Here is a 16,256-nt window from a genome sequence, read left to right as displayed (position 1 = left end):
TAAGAGTAATTCCTTTGGTCTCATTGTGTGTGAATGCCTAGAGTCATGTATTATGTATCATATCCTGGTATACTTTAGATCTAGTTTCCACATATGAGAGAAAACATGTTCCATTACTTTCTGAGCTTGGCTTACCTCACTTAACACGATTTGTTCTAGATCCATCCATTTCCCGGCAAATTATATATTATTCTTCCTAATGGCTGGGTAAAATTCCATTGAGTAGAGATACCACATTTTTTTGATTCACTCATCTAGTATAGGGCCTCTGGGCTGTCTCTATAACGTGGCTATTGTGAATAGTGCAGCACATGGGTGGGCAAGCATCTTTGACTTGTGATGTATATGCTAGAGCAGTTTTGAAGACTTTTCTTATTACAAATCCAGATTACTTAAGTGAAGATCTTTCTGCTGCAAATTTTAACTAGAAAACCTCCTACATGCACAAACTAGAAATTTCAGGGAGAAATTGCTGGTTGAAGAGCAGCCAAACCCTACATAAGCATCCAGATAGAAGAGATCAAATGAATAAGTATGGGTCTGCTCTACAATTTTTCATTGGAAAGAAAATTTTCATGTATTACAAAAATAGCAAAAGAGAGGGAGAAGCAGAAAGACAAGTTATAATGATTTTCTTCCTCAATTCCATGATGTGGCTTGTGGTTCTGCTCTTTTCAACAGTTGTCAACTTCCACCGTTATAAAGGTCTATGTGAAAATTCAGGATCAATTGAAACATTATAAAATTGCCCCCCCCCCCACAGTGAAATTCACCTTCCTTCTTGTAGTTTGACAGGTTGATACATTTTTATCCAAATAAATTTATCCTTAAATAAAACATTCTCACATAACTGTAAAAAAAAAAATCCTGGGACACACAGGACACTTTGGAAGTCCAGGGAGTTTACACAAATGGACTTGAAAAGCTAGGGTTGACAGCATGCGATCCACAGATGTATTACCAATCCCTAAGGAGTTAAAAAGTGAATGGCATTCTTATCTCTTGACTTTTCACTTTCTTCCATTGTAGAAGAGTTTACACTGTAGAAGATTCCACTAGACTCCGTACATTTCCATCCATTTCAGGATGTTCTACTGAGTTCTAGAGCCAAACTTAGATACTTAGAATATAGTGAAACTCAATGATTGTTCCCACCTAACTTTCAAGTCCTTATATTAAAAACTACTGTATGTCTGGACCTATAGATGGCACCTGCACTAGACTGCCCATGCTTAAATAGTCATAGCCTTACAGAGCTCACCATAATATCAATTTACAAATATATATGAATTTTGTAAAACCCTATTCATAATCTCCCCCACCCGTTGTCAATCTTATTCTAAATATTAATTGGGTTTTTATTTTGAATACCTTTTCCCTCCCATTCACATTCTCCCCACATGCCCTAGCCAGCTGCATTGGAGAGAGGGAATAGTAACTTGATTTCATATTTCTAACATCAGATTATACGATTGTGGACGAGGAGAATTTGAGGGAAGGTGAACATATATTCATTATTTCTTCTTTCAATTTAGTAAAACTTAATTTAACAAGAATTTATTAGACATTGTCCTGTTCAGCCCTGCCAAAAGCCAGAGAAGACTGTAAGCAGCCAACTAGCACATAAAGCAGTATATTCATGCAACAACGGTAGTATCACAGGTATATCCCTTTCTCTTTCATTGTTATTTTTCCTTTTCACTGCCTTTTCTTTTTCATTCTCCCTCTTCTCTTTCAGTTTTGAAGCATTTTCTTCGTCAGAGAAACATTAACAAGGTCAGCGTTTGATTTCCACCTGTCATTTCTCTTGTAGTTTTCACTCAGTAATCTAACACATCAATGTCCAGATACAGTATTTATCATAAGCAGCAGCCACTTCATTTGCAGAGCTCTGGAGAGCAAAGAGGACTTTCTCAAGGGCACCTTTCACTTTTGTAATGCACACAAAGGGAACGCCAGCCCCTCTGCTCTGCAGAAGAGGCATCCCTCCGACTGCAGTTTTCTGTCGCCAACTCTAATGCGCTACTGGTGATTTTCATCTACTTCTATATGAAAACATGATAGAATGTGCCTCTTCCCCAGGTTATTTCCATAGCTGCTATATTTATTACATTAATGTTTATCACTTGGATGTCATTTAATGAATGTCGGCGGGAGGGAGGAGATAGAATGTTCACTCAAAAGAAGCTGTGCCATTAATTCAAATGGATGGGGAAGACAAGCCTGTACATTCATATGGCCATATGGGGGCTGTTTTAGGGCACTAAAGCAGTTAATTTTCTTTTAAAGACACAAGCCTAGATGAAATAGATCTTTATTTCTGTACTTTGTTGAGAACTGAAATTAGAAAGCATGCAAAACTTCAGATCAAAATACTATATTATCCTTTCCTCCTCACCTTATCTGAGGAGTATAATGCCCTTACAATGGCCCACTTTTTGAATCCTTTCCAATTTTAGATATTTCTTATCTCTTTTAATACTTCATTGCTTTTGCATCAATTACAGACTGACCTAAAGCTGCACGGGAAATGGAAGTGATATATAGTGGAACCCATTTAAATGAATTTCTGATGAAAGAATAAAACTGTTAAAAGAATAAATTTACTGCACACAAATTTATACAAATCCTGTATATGCTGTGAAATCCCCTGAAATGAAAAACTGATGAAAGATTAAAATGTTAAATGAATTAAAATCTACCATACCAAGGAAATATAATGATGATTTTTTTACCAAATAAAATGAATAGCCTAAATGAAGATATAAATTTGAAATACTCCAATGTATGTCAATTTTAAATGCGTGGTGAGCCAGCATGACAGAAAAATATGGTTCTTGGTCTGAAAGAAACATATTCTTTCTAGAACCAGCCATTACTTAAGAACATGTATGCTGGTTGTTTGCATAATGAAAAGCAAAATATTCTTTCTCACTGAAGTTAATACCATGCATTAATCTTTCCCTTTCCTAGTCCTTTTTCTCTTGATGTCTCTGGGTTATATTTGTGTTTACAGACAGCAAAAGTGGGTGGATAAAAATTGAGATCTTCTCATAGCAATTTCTACCCTTCATCAAGCAGCCTTACTGAAACTGAGCTTACAGAATCTGTAAGAGCTCATATTAGGTTATAAATTTTCAGTGATATCTGGGAGTCAGCCAAGCAACTCCTATTAAGAATCGCTACTCTAATTCTTAATTTTACATTAAAAATAAAACTACATTGTAAAACCTCTGCTAAAGTAACTTTCCAAACTAGTTTCTTGTCCGTGAAAATTACAGTTACCAAGTCTGTTTAGGGCACAGATGATATGTATTTTCTCAGTCATAAACTTGTTTCTCAGCCCCTTAAAAATAGTATTCTTCTAATGTTGTTATTGTTGGTGGTAGTGGTGGTGACAATGGGGCTTGAACTTGAGGCCTGGGTGCTGTACCTAAGCTTTTTCACTCAAGGCTAGCACTCTACCACCACAGCTCTACTTCTGGATTCTGGTAGTTAATTGGAGATTAGAGTCTCACAGATTTCCCTGTCTGATCTGGTGATCCTCAGATCTCAGCCTCCTATGTAGCTCAAATTACAAATGTGAACCACCGGGTGCCCAGCAATATTTTTTATCAGGTAGAGCTGGGTATCTTTGATCTTTGCAAGGCAAAGATCATGGAAGCCATGACCAAGAAGAGGTTGTTATCCACCTAAGTACCTCTGATAGTTTCCAAATTTCTGAGCATATGGCTATGTGTGTGTGACTAGTCAATATATTCACTGGTTCTGCTGACTATCAAACAACCCAAAGCTCATCTCAAAGGACAAAGAGAAGAGACATCCCTCTGCTACTCAGAGCTTGCTACTACTAAATCTGTTTCTAGGAAGAAAGTTGAAATTGCTGTATCTAGTGTATGTCTGAGTCAAGCAGAAAAGGTCAGATAAGGTGATGTTAGGAAAATGAACCCTAAGATATGTATTCAAATGTTTTTTCTTTCATGCGATTGTTTCTAATACATTTATAAGATAATTTCTTTGTTGCTTTGTATGTCCCTCCCCCACAGTATAACCCGTGCTTTCACTGTATTTGATGTCGGTATAATTTGTGGAGGGGAAGGAGAAAACCAAGTCGTTTAAATAGGGATACAGGTGGACCCATTGCAACAATGAGAAGTACAAGTCATTATGTCAAAAACAAACTTTACAACTTTGCAGAGGGTGGGGAGGATTAGGTGAGGGGGCGGGGGTGGATGGGAAGGGATGGGAAGAGGAAACAAAGGAGGAGGCTACAATGCTTGATAAGAAATGTACTCATTATCTTGCCCATGTAAATGTAACCCCTCTGTACAATATTTTCACAATAAACAAATTAAATTAAAAAAATTTAAAAAAAAGAAATTGCTTTGGTCCATCAATCCTACATAGGCATGAGTGGGAATAATCCCAAGGAACAATGGAATTTTTAAAGAGAAAAGAATCCCAAGGCATGGTTGAAAATGACCCAGTGTGGTCTGAAACAACCATGGGCATAACCTGTCTTGGGTACTACAACACTCCTTAAATCAGTTTGCTTTCAAAGTTCAGGCATTAGTGGAAACACTTGTGACTTGTCACCTTCAGGAATTGCCACAAGAGTGCCTAAATACCTCAAGAGCTAAAGCTGAGTCAGTTATCTTTGCAATTTGAAGGAAATAGCATTCACAAATATTTTTATTTTATTGCCAATTCCAACCCCTGAACTCAGGGCCTAGGTGCTGTCCCTGAGTTTCTCCATGCTCAAGGTTAGCGTTCTACCACTTGAGCCACGGTACCACCTCTGGTTTTTGAGTATTTAATTGGAGACAAAAGTCTCATGGGGCCCTTTCCTGGCCTGACTAGCTTCGAACCACGATCTTCAGATTTCAGCCTCTTGAGTAGCTAGGATTACAGGCCTAAAGTACTGGCTCCTGGCCACAAATATTTTATAAATTAAACTAGAAGAGTTAAAATCAATTTTTCTATAGCTGAAATTAAAAGTTACAGATTTAATGTAAGTTTCCACTAGGATAGTATTTTTGGGTTCCTTTACATTTCTTCATTATAAGTACATTCTATCTATTTCATAAGAAGAAAATAAGGCAGGGCTCTAGTGGCTCTAGTGGTAATCCTAGTTACTCAGGAGGCTGAGATCTTAGGATCATAGTTCAAAGCCAGCCCAGGCAGACAAGTCCATGAGACTCTTACCTCCAATTACTCACAGAAAAATCCATAAGTGGAGCTGTGGCTCAAGTGGTAGGGAGCTAGTCTTGAACAAAAGAAGTTCAAAGACAACATCAGAATCTGAGTTCAACTTCCAGGATCAGAAAAAAAAAAAAAAAAAACCTATAAGTTCACAATTTTGTAGGCTGAAATGAGTGACTAAAACTAGTATTGGCCACCAAATACCATTTATAGGCTGGATCAAAGACCAAGAAGCTTGTTATATGACACCACAGTAGTAATGTGATGGGCAACTGAAGAATTGGTTTGCTAGATGCATGAATAATCTAAAAGCAGAATAGAAGTTTAGCACCCAGTTCCCCACTTTGAATCTGTGCCCTTTGATCTGAGCAATACGCTCCTGCAGTCACCTTGCAATCTCCTCGACAAAGGACAGGATTTACCTGTACACATCTTGTGATAATGGGCAAACTGCCTCACAGATGAGCAATGTCTTTCTATGGCAAAGATGAAACTCTCAGAAAGAGGAGAGCAGCCAGAAATTACAGAACACATTCCAGGCAACAGTGATTGACTTCATTCCCCTCAAAGTGATGAAATGATGACCATTTCTCCTGAACTCCTTCAAAGACAGAGATGAAGATAATAGTCAACCAGGCCACACCTGTGACTGGAAATATTTCATCATTATGCATCCTTTGAATGGTGCCCCTGCCACCAGTTCTCCCTGTTGAACATGAGACCATTGTCTGTACTCCTGAAGATGGCTAAAGGTGGATTGAAGTGCCATCTTCTGATGGCTGCCATGTAATAAATCTCCGCGCTCTGTCCTTCATCATGTCTCATATAGGTTTGACTGGCTGTTCTTGACATATGGTTCTCCTGGAGTTTGGGCCTGGAATTTAAAAACTCTCTTTCAGCAGTCAGCCAAACTCACAATCTGGGAAAACCAATAGACAAACAGCTTGAATATTCTAAACAAATAAATTGCAGGTAAAAACAAAGATATAGAAAGAGGTCATATGGGTGATATTGCACACGTAGAATGTACAGTAAATCATATATTTGCACAATAAGGTTGTTTAAAAGAGATGTAAAATATATATTCAAGTACTTTAACAGGTAAATGCACTTGCGTTTTGATTGATTTTTAATATCACAAAAAAGTAATGCATTTATGACTTTGCTATGAAACTCTGTTTTGGAAATTGGAATGTTGGATATTTATTTTACAGAAATATTAACTGTAAGTGTGATGCATACATTATAGCAATATAAAATGAGTACTTATTATTGAAGAGCTATAATAAATATCTATGATGAATTGCTACATACTTTGGTATTTGCTTCAGGGTGATAGATAGAAGAGAAAGGAAGGAAGCAAAAAAGAGGCATGGGTGGCCTTCACAGAGGAACTAATTGAATTATATAAATTGATTATATTTATGCTATCCACTTTGGAATAGGATTGAAAATCTCCGTGTTAAAGGGCATGTTTTAAGAGAAGGCCTACTATGACTTTTGTAGGATTACTATATATACATGAATCAAAGATTTTTTTATTTTTCATTAGTGAGGAAGTCAATAAAATGTGCTAATCCAAAGGAGATTTCAAAGAACTAACACTTTATAAGCAGTAAGTCGTGCTGCAATGAATTTATAAGAGTAACTATTCTTTAGAGAGTAGCTGTGGTGTGGTTGCAGGAAAGCAGTTATATTTCCACAGGAAAATTTAATTTATATATCTCTAGTCAAGAAGCTTCTGGTTAGTGTCAGTTCTTTGCAGAGTTATAGGTTATAAGTAAAGGCAATGGAAGCTGCAGAAACATCATAGAATGAATCAGACCTGAAGCAATGTTCCTGCAGTATTAATTTCCATTGAAGATATTCAGCAGACTTTTAACACATTTCAAAGTCTCTCTAGCTTTGCCTACATACTACATGTGCAAGACAGAAGAATGATTCCTAAAATGTCCATGTGATAATGCTGAAGGCCTGAAAATATGCTAATTTTAAAATGTCCTGGTTATGATTTGATATTAGGACATTATTCTGAATTATCAGCATAATCAGAACAATCCTTACATTGAAGATGGGTGTCAGAAAGCCAAAATAACCCATTTGTTGGAACACTCAGTGAAAATTATGTCAACAATGCAGGTAGAGCTCAAGTGGCAAAGTACCTGCTGAGCAAATGCAAGCCCAAGTTCAAGCCCTACTAACAGTATAAACAGAAACAAAAACAAATATAACAAATAGTTACATTACAAAAGGAATCTAATATCTGGAAGATCAAATAGCCTAAGATATAAGAATTAATTTGTATTTTATTAATTACTATATTAAGGTAGACATTAAATCTGCTCTAACACCTACGCATCATCTTAACTGCATTTTTTTGTTTTTAATTTGTTTATTTTTATTCTTTTGGTACTAGGGATTCAACCAAGAATGATGCACTTGCTAGGCAAGTGCTTTGCCACTGAGCTACATCTCATCCCAACATTTAAAAGTTCTTTTTTTCTTGCTACAGTTACTATTGTTGCTTTCTTAGATGTCTATCCTTCAAATAAGGCTCAGGGCCATGAATTTGCACATTATGATGTTCTGCCATTTTGTGTGTGTGTGTGTGTGTGTGTGTGTGTGTGTGTGTGTGTGTGTGTGTGTGTGTGTGTGTGTGTGTGTCAGTGGTGGGACTTGAACTCTAGACCTGAGCGCTGTCGCTCAGCTCTTCAGCTCAAGCTAGTGCTCTACCACTTGAGCCCCGGTGCCACTTCCTATTTTCTGAGTGGTTTATTGGAGATAAGAGACTCACAGACTTTCCTGCCCCATCTGTCTTTGAACCACGATCCTCAGGTTTCAGCCTCTTGAATAGCTAGGATTACAGGCGTGAGTCACCAGCACCTGGCTTGGTGTTCTTCCATCTTAAAGGCTTTTCTTGCATACACACAGAACAAGCAAGTGAGAGATTTCATACAGTAAGTCTGAAGTAGACTTTCAACACTATTATTTGGCCTTGCCTTTGTCTGAACTAGGCACTTGGCCCTAACTTAAACAACAAAGAACTCCGAAATATGTTCATACCGTGTGTACAGATAAAGGCACCAGATTTCTGGCTGATAAAATTAATTTCTAGTTAAGAATGACTCTTTCCAAATCATAACAATTAACTTTACTTATATTTCTCAATTTCTTTTTAATTTATATCTCTATAGTCTTTATGGTCAATGGGAAATGGCCTTGATCATTTTTAAGACTGAATCCTGGAAGTTCTTAACAGAGCAAGAAGCAGTATCACATTCAGAGGGGGACACTGACATAGAAATGAATGAGTACTGGAGCCCACAAGGATATTGACACATCTTCCAATGCTTTATGCATCATCAGCTATTTATTTCAATATTTTGTATGTCATCAGCATTTTGCCTGACAGCTTCATTTGTTCACTTTTTATATGTTCTTTGAGTAAACAGCAGACAATGGTTGCATTTTAGAAGGGCAAATTAATCTTTTTCATTAAGGGATGATGGTCCTCACACTTTGCACCACACCTTGCTTGTGACATGATTATCATGACCTCATTTACTGAGATAAATACCAACCAATGAAAAAGACCACATGGACATCTCAGTTTCTGTATTTGTCTATTTTATTTGCAACACGGCTTGAGCATACAGAAGGGGAACATTTGCTATTACCAAAACTTATTTTCCTTCCTTGGTACTCTATTTTCTACAGGACTTCTACTCAGTATTGAGAAATCTAACAAGCTAAGCCAATTAAGCGGCTTTCTCACTAGGTTCAATCCAGCTGGGAGAGCAAAGCCAAACATCCACCCACAAGGGAGCAGCCACAGGCCTCCTGTGCCCTTTGGTGTCCACAGGGAGCCTGTCTTCTAGAGCACTGAGTAATATTAGCTATGAGTCGATGGCCGTGTTTAAAGCAATGCTGCAGGGTTTCCTGGCAGAAAACGAATGCAAGTTATGATTTGTGTATAAATAACATAGGAGTCAATGCCTATCCAGAAGGTGATCTGGAGCACTGTACAATAACAGTGCTTATTTGCTTACAAAGGGCCTTTAGCAACTCTATTCTACTAGACACTTTGAGCCACCTTTAATTTCTTAATCAAATTGTCTGGCTCTCTAAGTTCCTGTCATGACCATGAAAATCTGATCTCTGCGTCAGTCTCATCCTTCCTCTTCATATTCTCAGCTTGAAATCTGAGAGTTGGGAACTGTACAGAAAGGAGCTCAATCTGACATACTATCATTTCAGTAGGAACACATAGTGACCCTGAGAAACTCACAGCAAACCGAATGAGATGATCTGGCCCCTTTTAAAGAAGACAATAGGCTGATGCCTTTGGATTACAAATCCTGACATTTCAGGATTTACAACTTTTACCCATAAGATGTTATGAATATAAAAAAAGAGAAGGGCAGAACACTACATAGGGGAAAATCCCTAAATCTCCACAAACAGGAGAATGAAAAATTAAATATCCTGCCTTCAAACAACAAGAGCAGAGAGAATGAACAAAGTACACATACCCTTATGAATTCAAAGATTCTCATGTACATAAATGATGAAAGAAAAAAGTGAAAGGACACTAGATTATTCACATGCACTTTCAGAACAAACTAAAGAATATTATATGCTTGTATACAGGTACATATGTATTTACTGTACTGGAAATACATTGGATACATACCTGTGGCTCACTCGACAGGCAATGAAATGGTGGGACATCAGAAATGAGTGCTACATAAAGCATGTCAAATACACAGGGAATGTCCTCATTGTTAAGTTGGTGCTCTTCATAGCATCTGCCTTCTTACTTTTGTGTATAAATATTTTAAAACCTTAATATGACTAATCTTTTAAATCTATAGAGAAAATACATATATAAAAAGGCAGATGAGCCAAGCACCGGTGGCTCACGCCTGTAATCTTAGCTACTCAGAAGGCTGAGATCTGAAGATCGCTGTTCAAAGCCAGCCCGGGCAGGAAAGACCGTGAGACGCTGATCTCCAATAAACCACTAGAAAACCAGAAGTGGCACTGTGGTTCAAGAGGTAGAGCACTTGCCTTTGGCTGAAAAACACAGGGACAGCACCCAAGCCCAGAGTTCATGCTCCAAAACCGACAAAAAAAATTCATAAAAATTAAAAATAAATAAAAAAATTTAAAAAGGTGATGGCAATACAAAGTTAGAAATATGGATCTTGATGGTAACATTTCAGGAAACTTCAGGGAAATTTTTCTTGGAGCAGACACAACAACTTGTTGTTGTGAGGCAGATGGAGGTAGGGAGAAGACTCAGAAAAATATAAAAATCATAAAATCATAACATATTCCTTTGCCATTAAAGCATTAATCTGCAGGAAAGTGGGATGATCTGCTGCATTCAGACAATCTGTCATTTTGGTGTTGAATCCCAGTCCCTGACAGATGAAAGGCAATGTCTCTGTAGAATGACTCTCATGAGAGAGTACAGGCATTCTCTACACAGGGAGAACACATATATTCTCACAGGTTAATAACAATAATATACAGTAGTCTTCAACTTCAGCATCAAAATCTACAACAACTCAGAGGCAAAACCACTGAATCATGCAGTAGTAAGTTTAAAAGTAAGATTTACTTTGCTTTTTTTATGGGTTTTTTTTGGTGTGTTTTTTGTTTCCAAATTACCATGGGAAAAAAATGCACAAACATGAAACTTTGATATGTTTTAACTAATGTTTAAAAAAAATTCTAAATGTCTTGGGAGAGAAAAGAGATCTCAGAGACATTTTCAGGCTATCTATCCAAAACTAGATAAATGGAGAATAGCCCAGATGCAAGTCCACAGGTAGACATGAAGCCACATGGTTTGGTGTATTTAGTTAAACAACTGTAGGTTCCCTGGAAACCTACTCTTACTGGCTGTTGTTAATGGCCTTTTCCATCTTTCCACATGATTACTGACAAATATATCTGTTAGCTGTACTTGAGAACTAGAGCTATTCACTGTGCAAAGCATCCAGAATCTTGACTACGTACTAAATTCGTAACAAACACTGATTTCTGCTAATAATAAACATAATAATAGCAAAAAATTTGTTGTTGAATTTCATAACTTTTTAATACATACCTCCTCTTTTGCCATATCTCTCGGAGATCAAATCATGAAATTCTTCCCTTTTACCACTATCTCAGTGCAAGGTTCTTGTATCAGCATGCACTAAATACACCAGAAGTCCAAAGAATACACGATGATGCTAGTTCCTACCATGAACATTGAAGGAAGGTTTGTGCAATTTGAATGCCATTTAGTTCCTAAAGTCTTTAGGCTCAGTGTGTACCCATCATCTACTGTTCTTCTTCTGTTTAAATCAACTTGATTCTTTGATAGGGTGTTGGGAGAGTTGAAGTCAGGGGATGAAGGAAAAACATAAAATGGCTGAAATCTCCAGCTCACCATAATGGTTTCAAATTACCCACTCAAATGACCAGTTTTGTGATAGGGCTAAAACAGATGCAGAAGTATTAATATAAGAATCAGTGTATTCAAGATCATATCCAAACTTGGCTGTTAACTTATTGAATTTGAACTAGTTATTTAACTATTGTGACCACAACAATGCACTCCCATGATACCCAAGAAGCAATTGTAAGAAAAGGCAGTTATCTTCCCTTCCTTTATCAAAGTGTCTTTTCCGATAAGTACACTTACTGTATAATTTAATATATGAAATCCACTTGCCTTGTCAATGATTCTCCCACTACTCATCATGAACCAGATGCTGTTATTTGTTTCCTGAACAGAGTTCATTTGAATATGTATATAATATAGTGACAGAAACACTCAGCTGAGAGATCTGGGTCCAACCTCTACTACCACTTAGTAGCATTTTTACTTTAGAGATGATACAGAAGTGTAGTACTGGCAATCACCTTTGAGATTTTTGTCATGTATTTCAAACCCAAGTACTCCCAAGTGAGATTGAGGATAGAGACATACTGAGAACACAACAAAATTATATTCTCAATACTTAGAAACCAATAAAGAGAAACTATGAATAATCAAAACATCCTCCAGGTAAAACTTAATATATAAACAAATCAAGATGGCATTACTGTGGTTGAGAGGGTAAGAGAAATTTCCAAGGCCTTCCTGGGGACCTCTCCCATCTTCTTTTCAAGATCCCTGGAGGAAGTTTAACTCTGAATCTTAGGACTTTCCCAAAATCCTTTGTCACAGAGGCCACATGCAGCACTGAGAGCCTGGTAGCAATGTTGACTCTCAGCCCCATCCCAAGCCTGCTGACTCAGAGCCTACCATGTAACAAGATGCTTAATGGGTGGGCATGCACCAAACCTGAGAAGCACTGATCTCAAATATGATTTTAAAACCACCAAATTACCCCCCTGCTGCTTTCCCTAATTAAAATCTCTGGCTTAGCTTTCTCAACACCTACCTCACAGTGTTATTGTGTCCACGCATGCCAATCCATTTGGTAAAGTACACATGTTATAAACCAAAGATATCTTACTGCACCCCAGTTCCTGGAAAGTTTCTCCTACTGTTTTTCTTCTATTAGAGAAAAAAGAAAAACTTAAGGTAACTATCAAAATCTCTATGATAAACTCATCTCATATCTTATGAGATAACTCCATAGGGAAAAATAAATGCTTGTTTGATTTGATTGCTGAATTTCAATACTGCCAAAAAAAACTATTTGAGCTTTTTATCTGATCTCTGCTTTGCTTATCCAAGTCATTGTCGGTGTTTGAATTGTTTTTTTAAAATGTTTATTTATATTATCTTTAAGTAGTGGTACAAAGGAGTTGCCATTTAACAGAGCAGTTTGTGTCTACAGTACTCTTGATCAATGCCATCCCTGTTACCATTCTCACCCACCCCTCTCAGCCCAGAACTGTGACCACTTTTCTTAATTTTTAGGTTATATATTGAGCAATTGGAAGTTTTGTTTTTATTGTTTTATATTTTCCCTATGTACAGGAGAGTTGTATTTGATGACATAAATGCTTTGAGTAATAATACTTAAATCTATTTTTCATTTAGTTTATCCTACCTCAAGTTAAGCTCATCTACATTTAAAATAATTAATATAACTAAATAAAGTACAGAATAGGTGAATGGTAAATTTTTAAAAACCTTCAAACACACTAGATGGATGAATACAAACATTTAAAGGAAAAAATGTCATAAGTAGGTTCAACATATATCTTTTATTGGACTTTACATTTGTTGTATTTTGAAATTCACTTCACAGATATTATATTTTTAGTATATAAACTTTTTAAATTATTTTTTCCTTTCAAGCCTGGCATTATTATCTTACACTATTTTCTCAGGAGAAGAATTATTAGGTAAAAGAATATTAACCCTCTAAAGCCCTTGATAAGCTGAACTCTAAGTTCCTAAGGAAATAGGCTGAAGTTTCCCCAATCATATCTCAATGTTTGCACATAGTAGGCATATTTGTTTATGAATGAATCAATTAACAAATCAATCTGTCTGTGTGTCTGTCTCTGTCTGTCTTTCTGTCTCTCTCTCGCTGTCTCTCTGTCTCTGTCTCTGTCTCTCTCTCTCTCTCTCTCTCTCTGCCTCTCTCTCTGCTTAGTTAATGGTTATTCAGCTGAATAGTTTCAGGTAAAGGAAAGCATCTACATTTTTTTCACTGGTACTCAGGGTCTTGTACTTTCATTTTGCTTTTTGCCTCATAGCTGGAGCTCAAGCTATACACCCAGGTTTGGACATTTGCTGGTTAATTGGACATGAGTCCTTCAGATTTGTCTTCCAAGACTGTCATTGAACTTCAATCCGCATATCTCAGCCTTCTGAATAGCTAGGAATATAGATGTGAGTCGCCTGTGCCTGTCATGAACATACTCCTTAATGCTACACTTTTTGAAATGATAAAGTTATATGTAGCAATGCACTTTGACAATTTTCCAAAGATTTTGAAACTCTGCAGTAAATCTGTGAACAGATTTGACTCATTGTGCTTTTCCCTAGGCAATTAATTTTCAAAGAAACTTTAGTTGTATAACTAAGACGTGAAATGGCTGAATGGTTATATGATTTCTTTTTCATGCCCTTGTCTTTCCCCCACCCACACTTAATTAAAAAAGTTATCATTAAGATATATGGTGGGGGAGCTTTAGTTTGTGGACTTTCTTATTCGTTCCTTCTCTTCTTATCTTCCAAAACAAAACTTCACAGGCGTATACAACCTCAGGTAGAGCTGCTTGTGGGACATTTTTTTAATTTTATTTTATTGTAAAGATGCTGTACTGAAGGGTCACAGTTACATGAGCAATGCAAAGAGTACATTTCTTGTCAAACATCATTACCCATTCCTTTATTTTTCACCCTGAAGTTGTAAAGTTCATTTCCAACAAAGTGTCATGTATCATTGTTGCATTGGGTCATCCTTTGTCCTTGATTCAGCATTTTGTTATTTCCCCTCCCTTCCCCAAATCAGATAAATGTATTTACAAATGTAGGGTATCTGAAGCAAAGACAGTGATTGCCAGGGATAAGCCAATAGAAAAAGCAAAATGAAATAAAATAAATAAAAGGACTAGATACAGTACATTAATGACAACAATGTCAACAACCAAAAAAAGACTTGTTGTTTCCATGTCTTGGGGTTCATTTAAATTAGCATCATTTTATATGATCATATGTACATAGCTATTGAGCTATTGTGATCCTCTTCTAGGACTATCCTAGACATCAACTAATTATTACAAATGAGGAAAGCTATGGAGCCTGTGTTTCTCTTGGTCTGGCTTACACCACTTAATATGATTTTTTTTTGTAAGTCTTTCCATTTCTTTACGAAATGGGCAAGGTCATTTCTTCTGATAGAAGCATAGAATTCCATTGTGTGTGTGTGTGTGTGTGTGTGTGTGTGTGTGTGTGTGTGTGTATACACACATTTTCTTGATCCATTCATCCACTGAGGGGCATCTGGGTTGGTTCCATATCTTAGTAAATAATACTGCAATAAATATAGTTGAGCTGGTAGCTTTAGTGTGGCCTTGCTTGTGGTCATTTGGATAAATGCACAGGAGTGGGATTACTGGATCATAGGGCTGCTCTATGTTTAGTCTTTTGAAGAACCTCCAAACTGCTTTCCAGAGTGGTTGAACAAGTATCGCTCCCTTTTGGCCACATCTAGGCCATCATCTGTTATACCTTTATTTGTTTTCTTGATAATGGCCATTCTAACTCGGGTGAAGTGGAATCTCAATGTTGTTTTGATTTGCATTTCTTTTATGGTCAGCAATGTCGAACATTTCTTCATGTGTTTATTGCCTTTGTGTCACACTTTTTTATGGTCATTTTTAATGATCATCTTCATATAAAACAACTATTCCCAAAACAACTATGTCCACAGTATTTATAAAAATATCTGAGAATAGAGAAAAATACCAAGAATATAAGAGCATCCATCTTAACTTTCTTATTTAAAAACTACTTGAATATCAAACACACTCATATATGTACTAAGGTGTATTAACATTGTTTTGCAAAGGAAATTGTGTAATATGAAAAGACAATAAGATGATACTTAAATTCTTGGAGTTTAGCTGGAAAGATGAGTGGAATTATAGAATAAATGAAGAAATTTTAAATGAGAAGATTCATAACAGTCTCATTCTGTTCTACTTTTATCCAAATTAAGATGCCAATGTATTGTTCATTTTTCAGCTGAAATTCCCACTTTTCAAACTATATGTGACTTATATCCCTTCCACACCAAATTTCTCAAGACAATAATTAATTTTACAAAAGTAATTTGTTTTTCCCAGAAAATTAAATAGAATTGTCAGAAACTATCCATGGAAAATACTTGCAAGCACTGAGAATTCATTTTTCTCCTTTATTGCCATTTTCCCTCAATTTCTTTCAGTAGGAAAAGTCATTCATCTGTTTGATTTTCCTCCCAGAACTATATTTTTACATTTAATTACACATACAACACATGTACTCAGAATGTACTCATAGAGGGCATTCCTTTAATAAAGACAATACCGCATGCTTCTATCAC

This window comes from Dipodomys spectabilis, unplaced genomic scaffold (genome assembly GCF_019054845.1).
Source record: "Dipodomys spectabilis isolate Male_0828 unplaced genomic scaffold, ASM1905484v1 ptg000032l, whole genome shotgun sequence".
Classification (NCBI taxonomy): domain Eukaryota; kingdom Metazoa; phylum Chordata; class Mammalia; order Rodentia; family Heteromyidae; genus Dipodomys; species Dipodomys spectabilis.
This window is presented reverse-complemented; position numbering follows the sequence as displayed.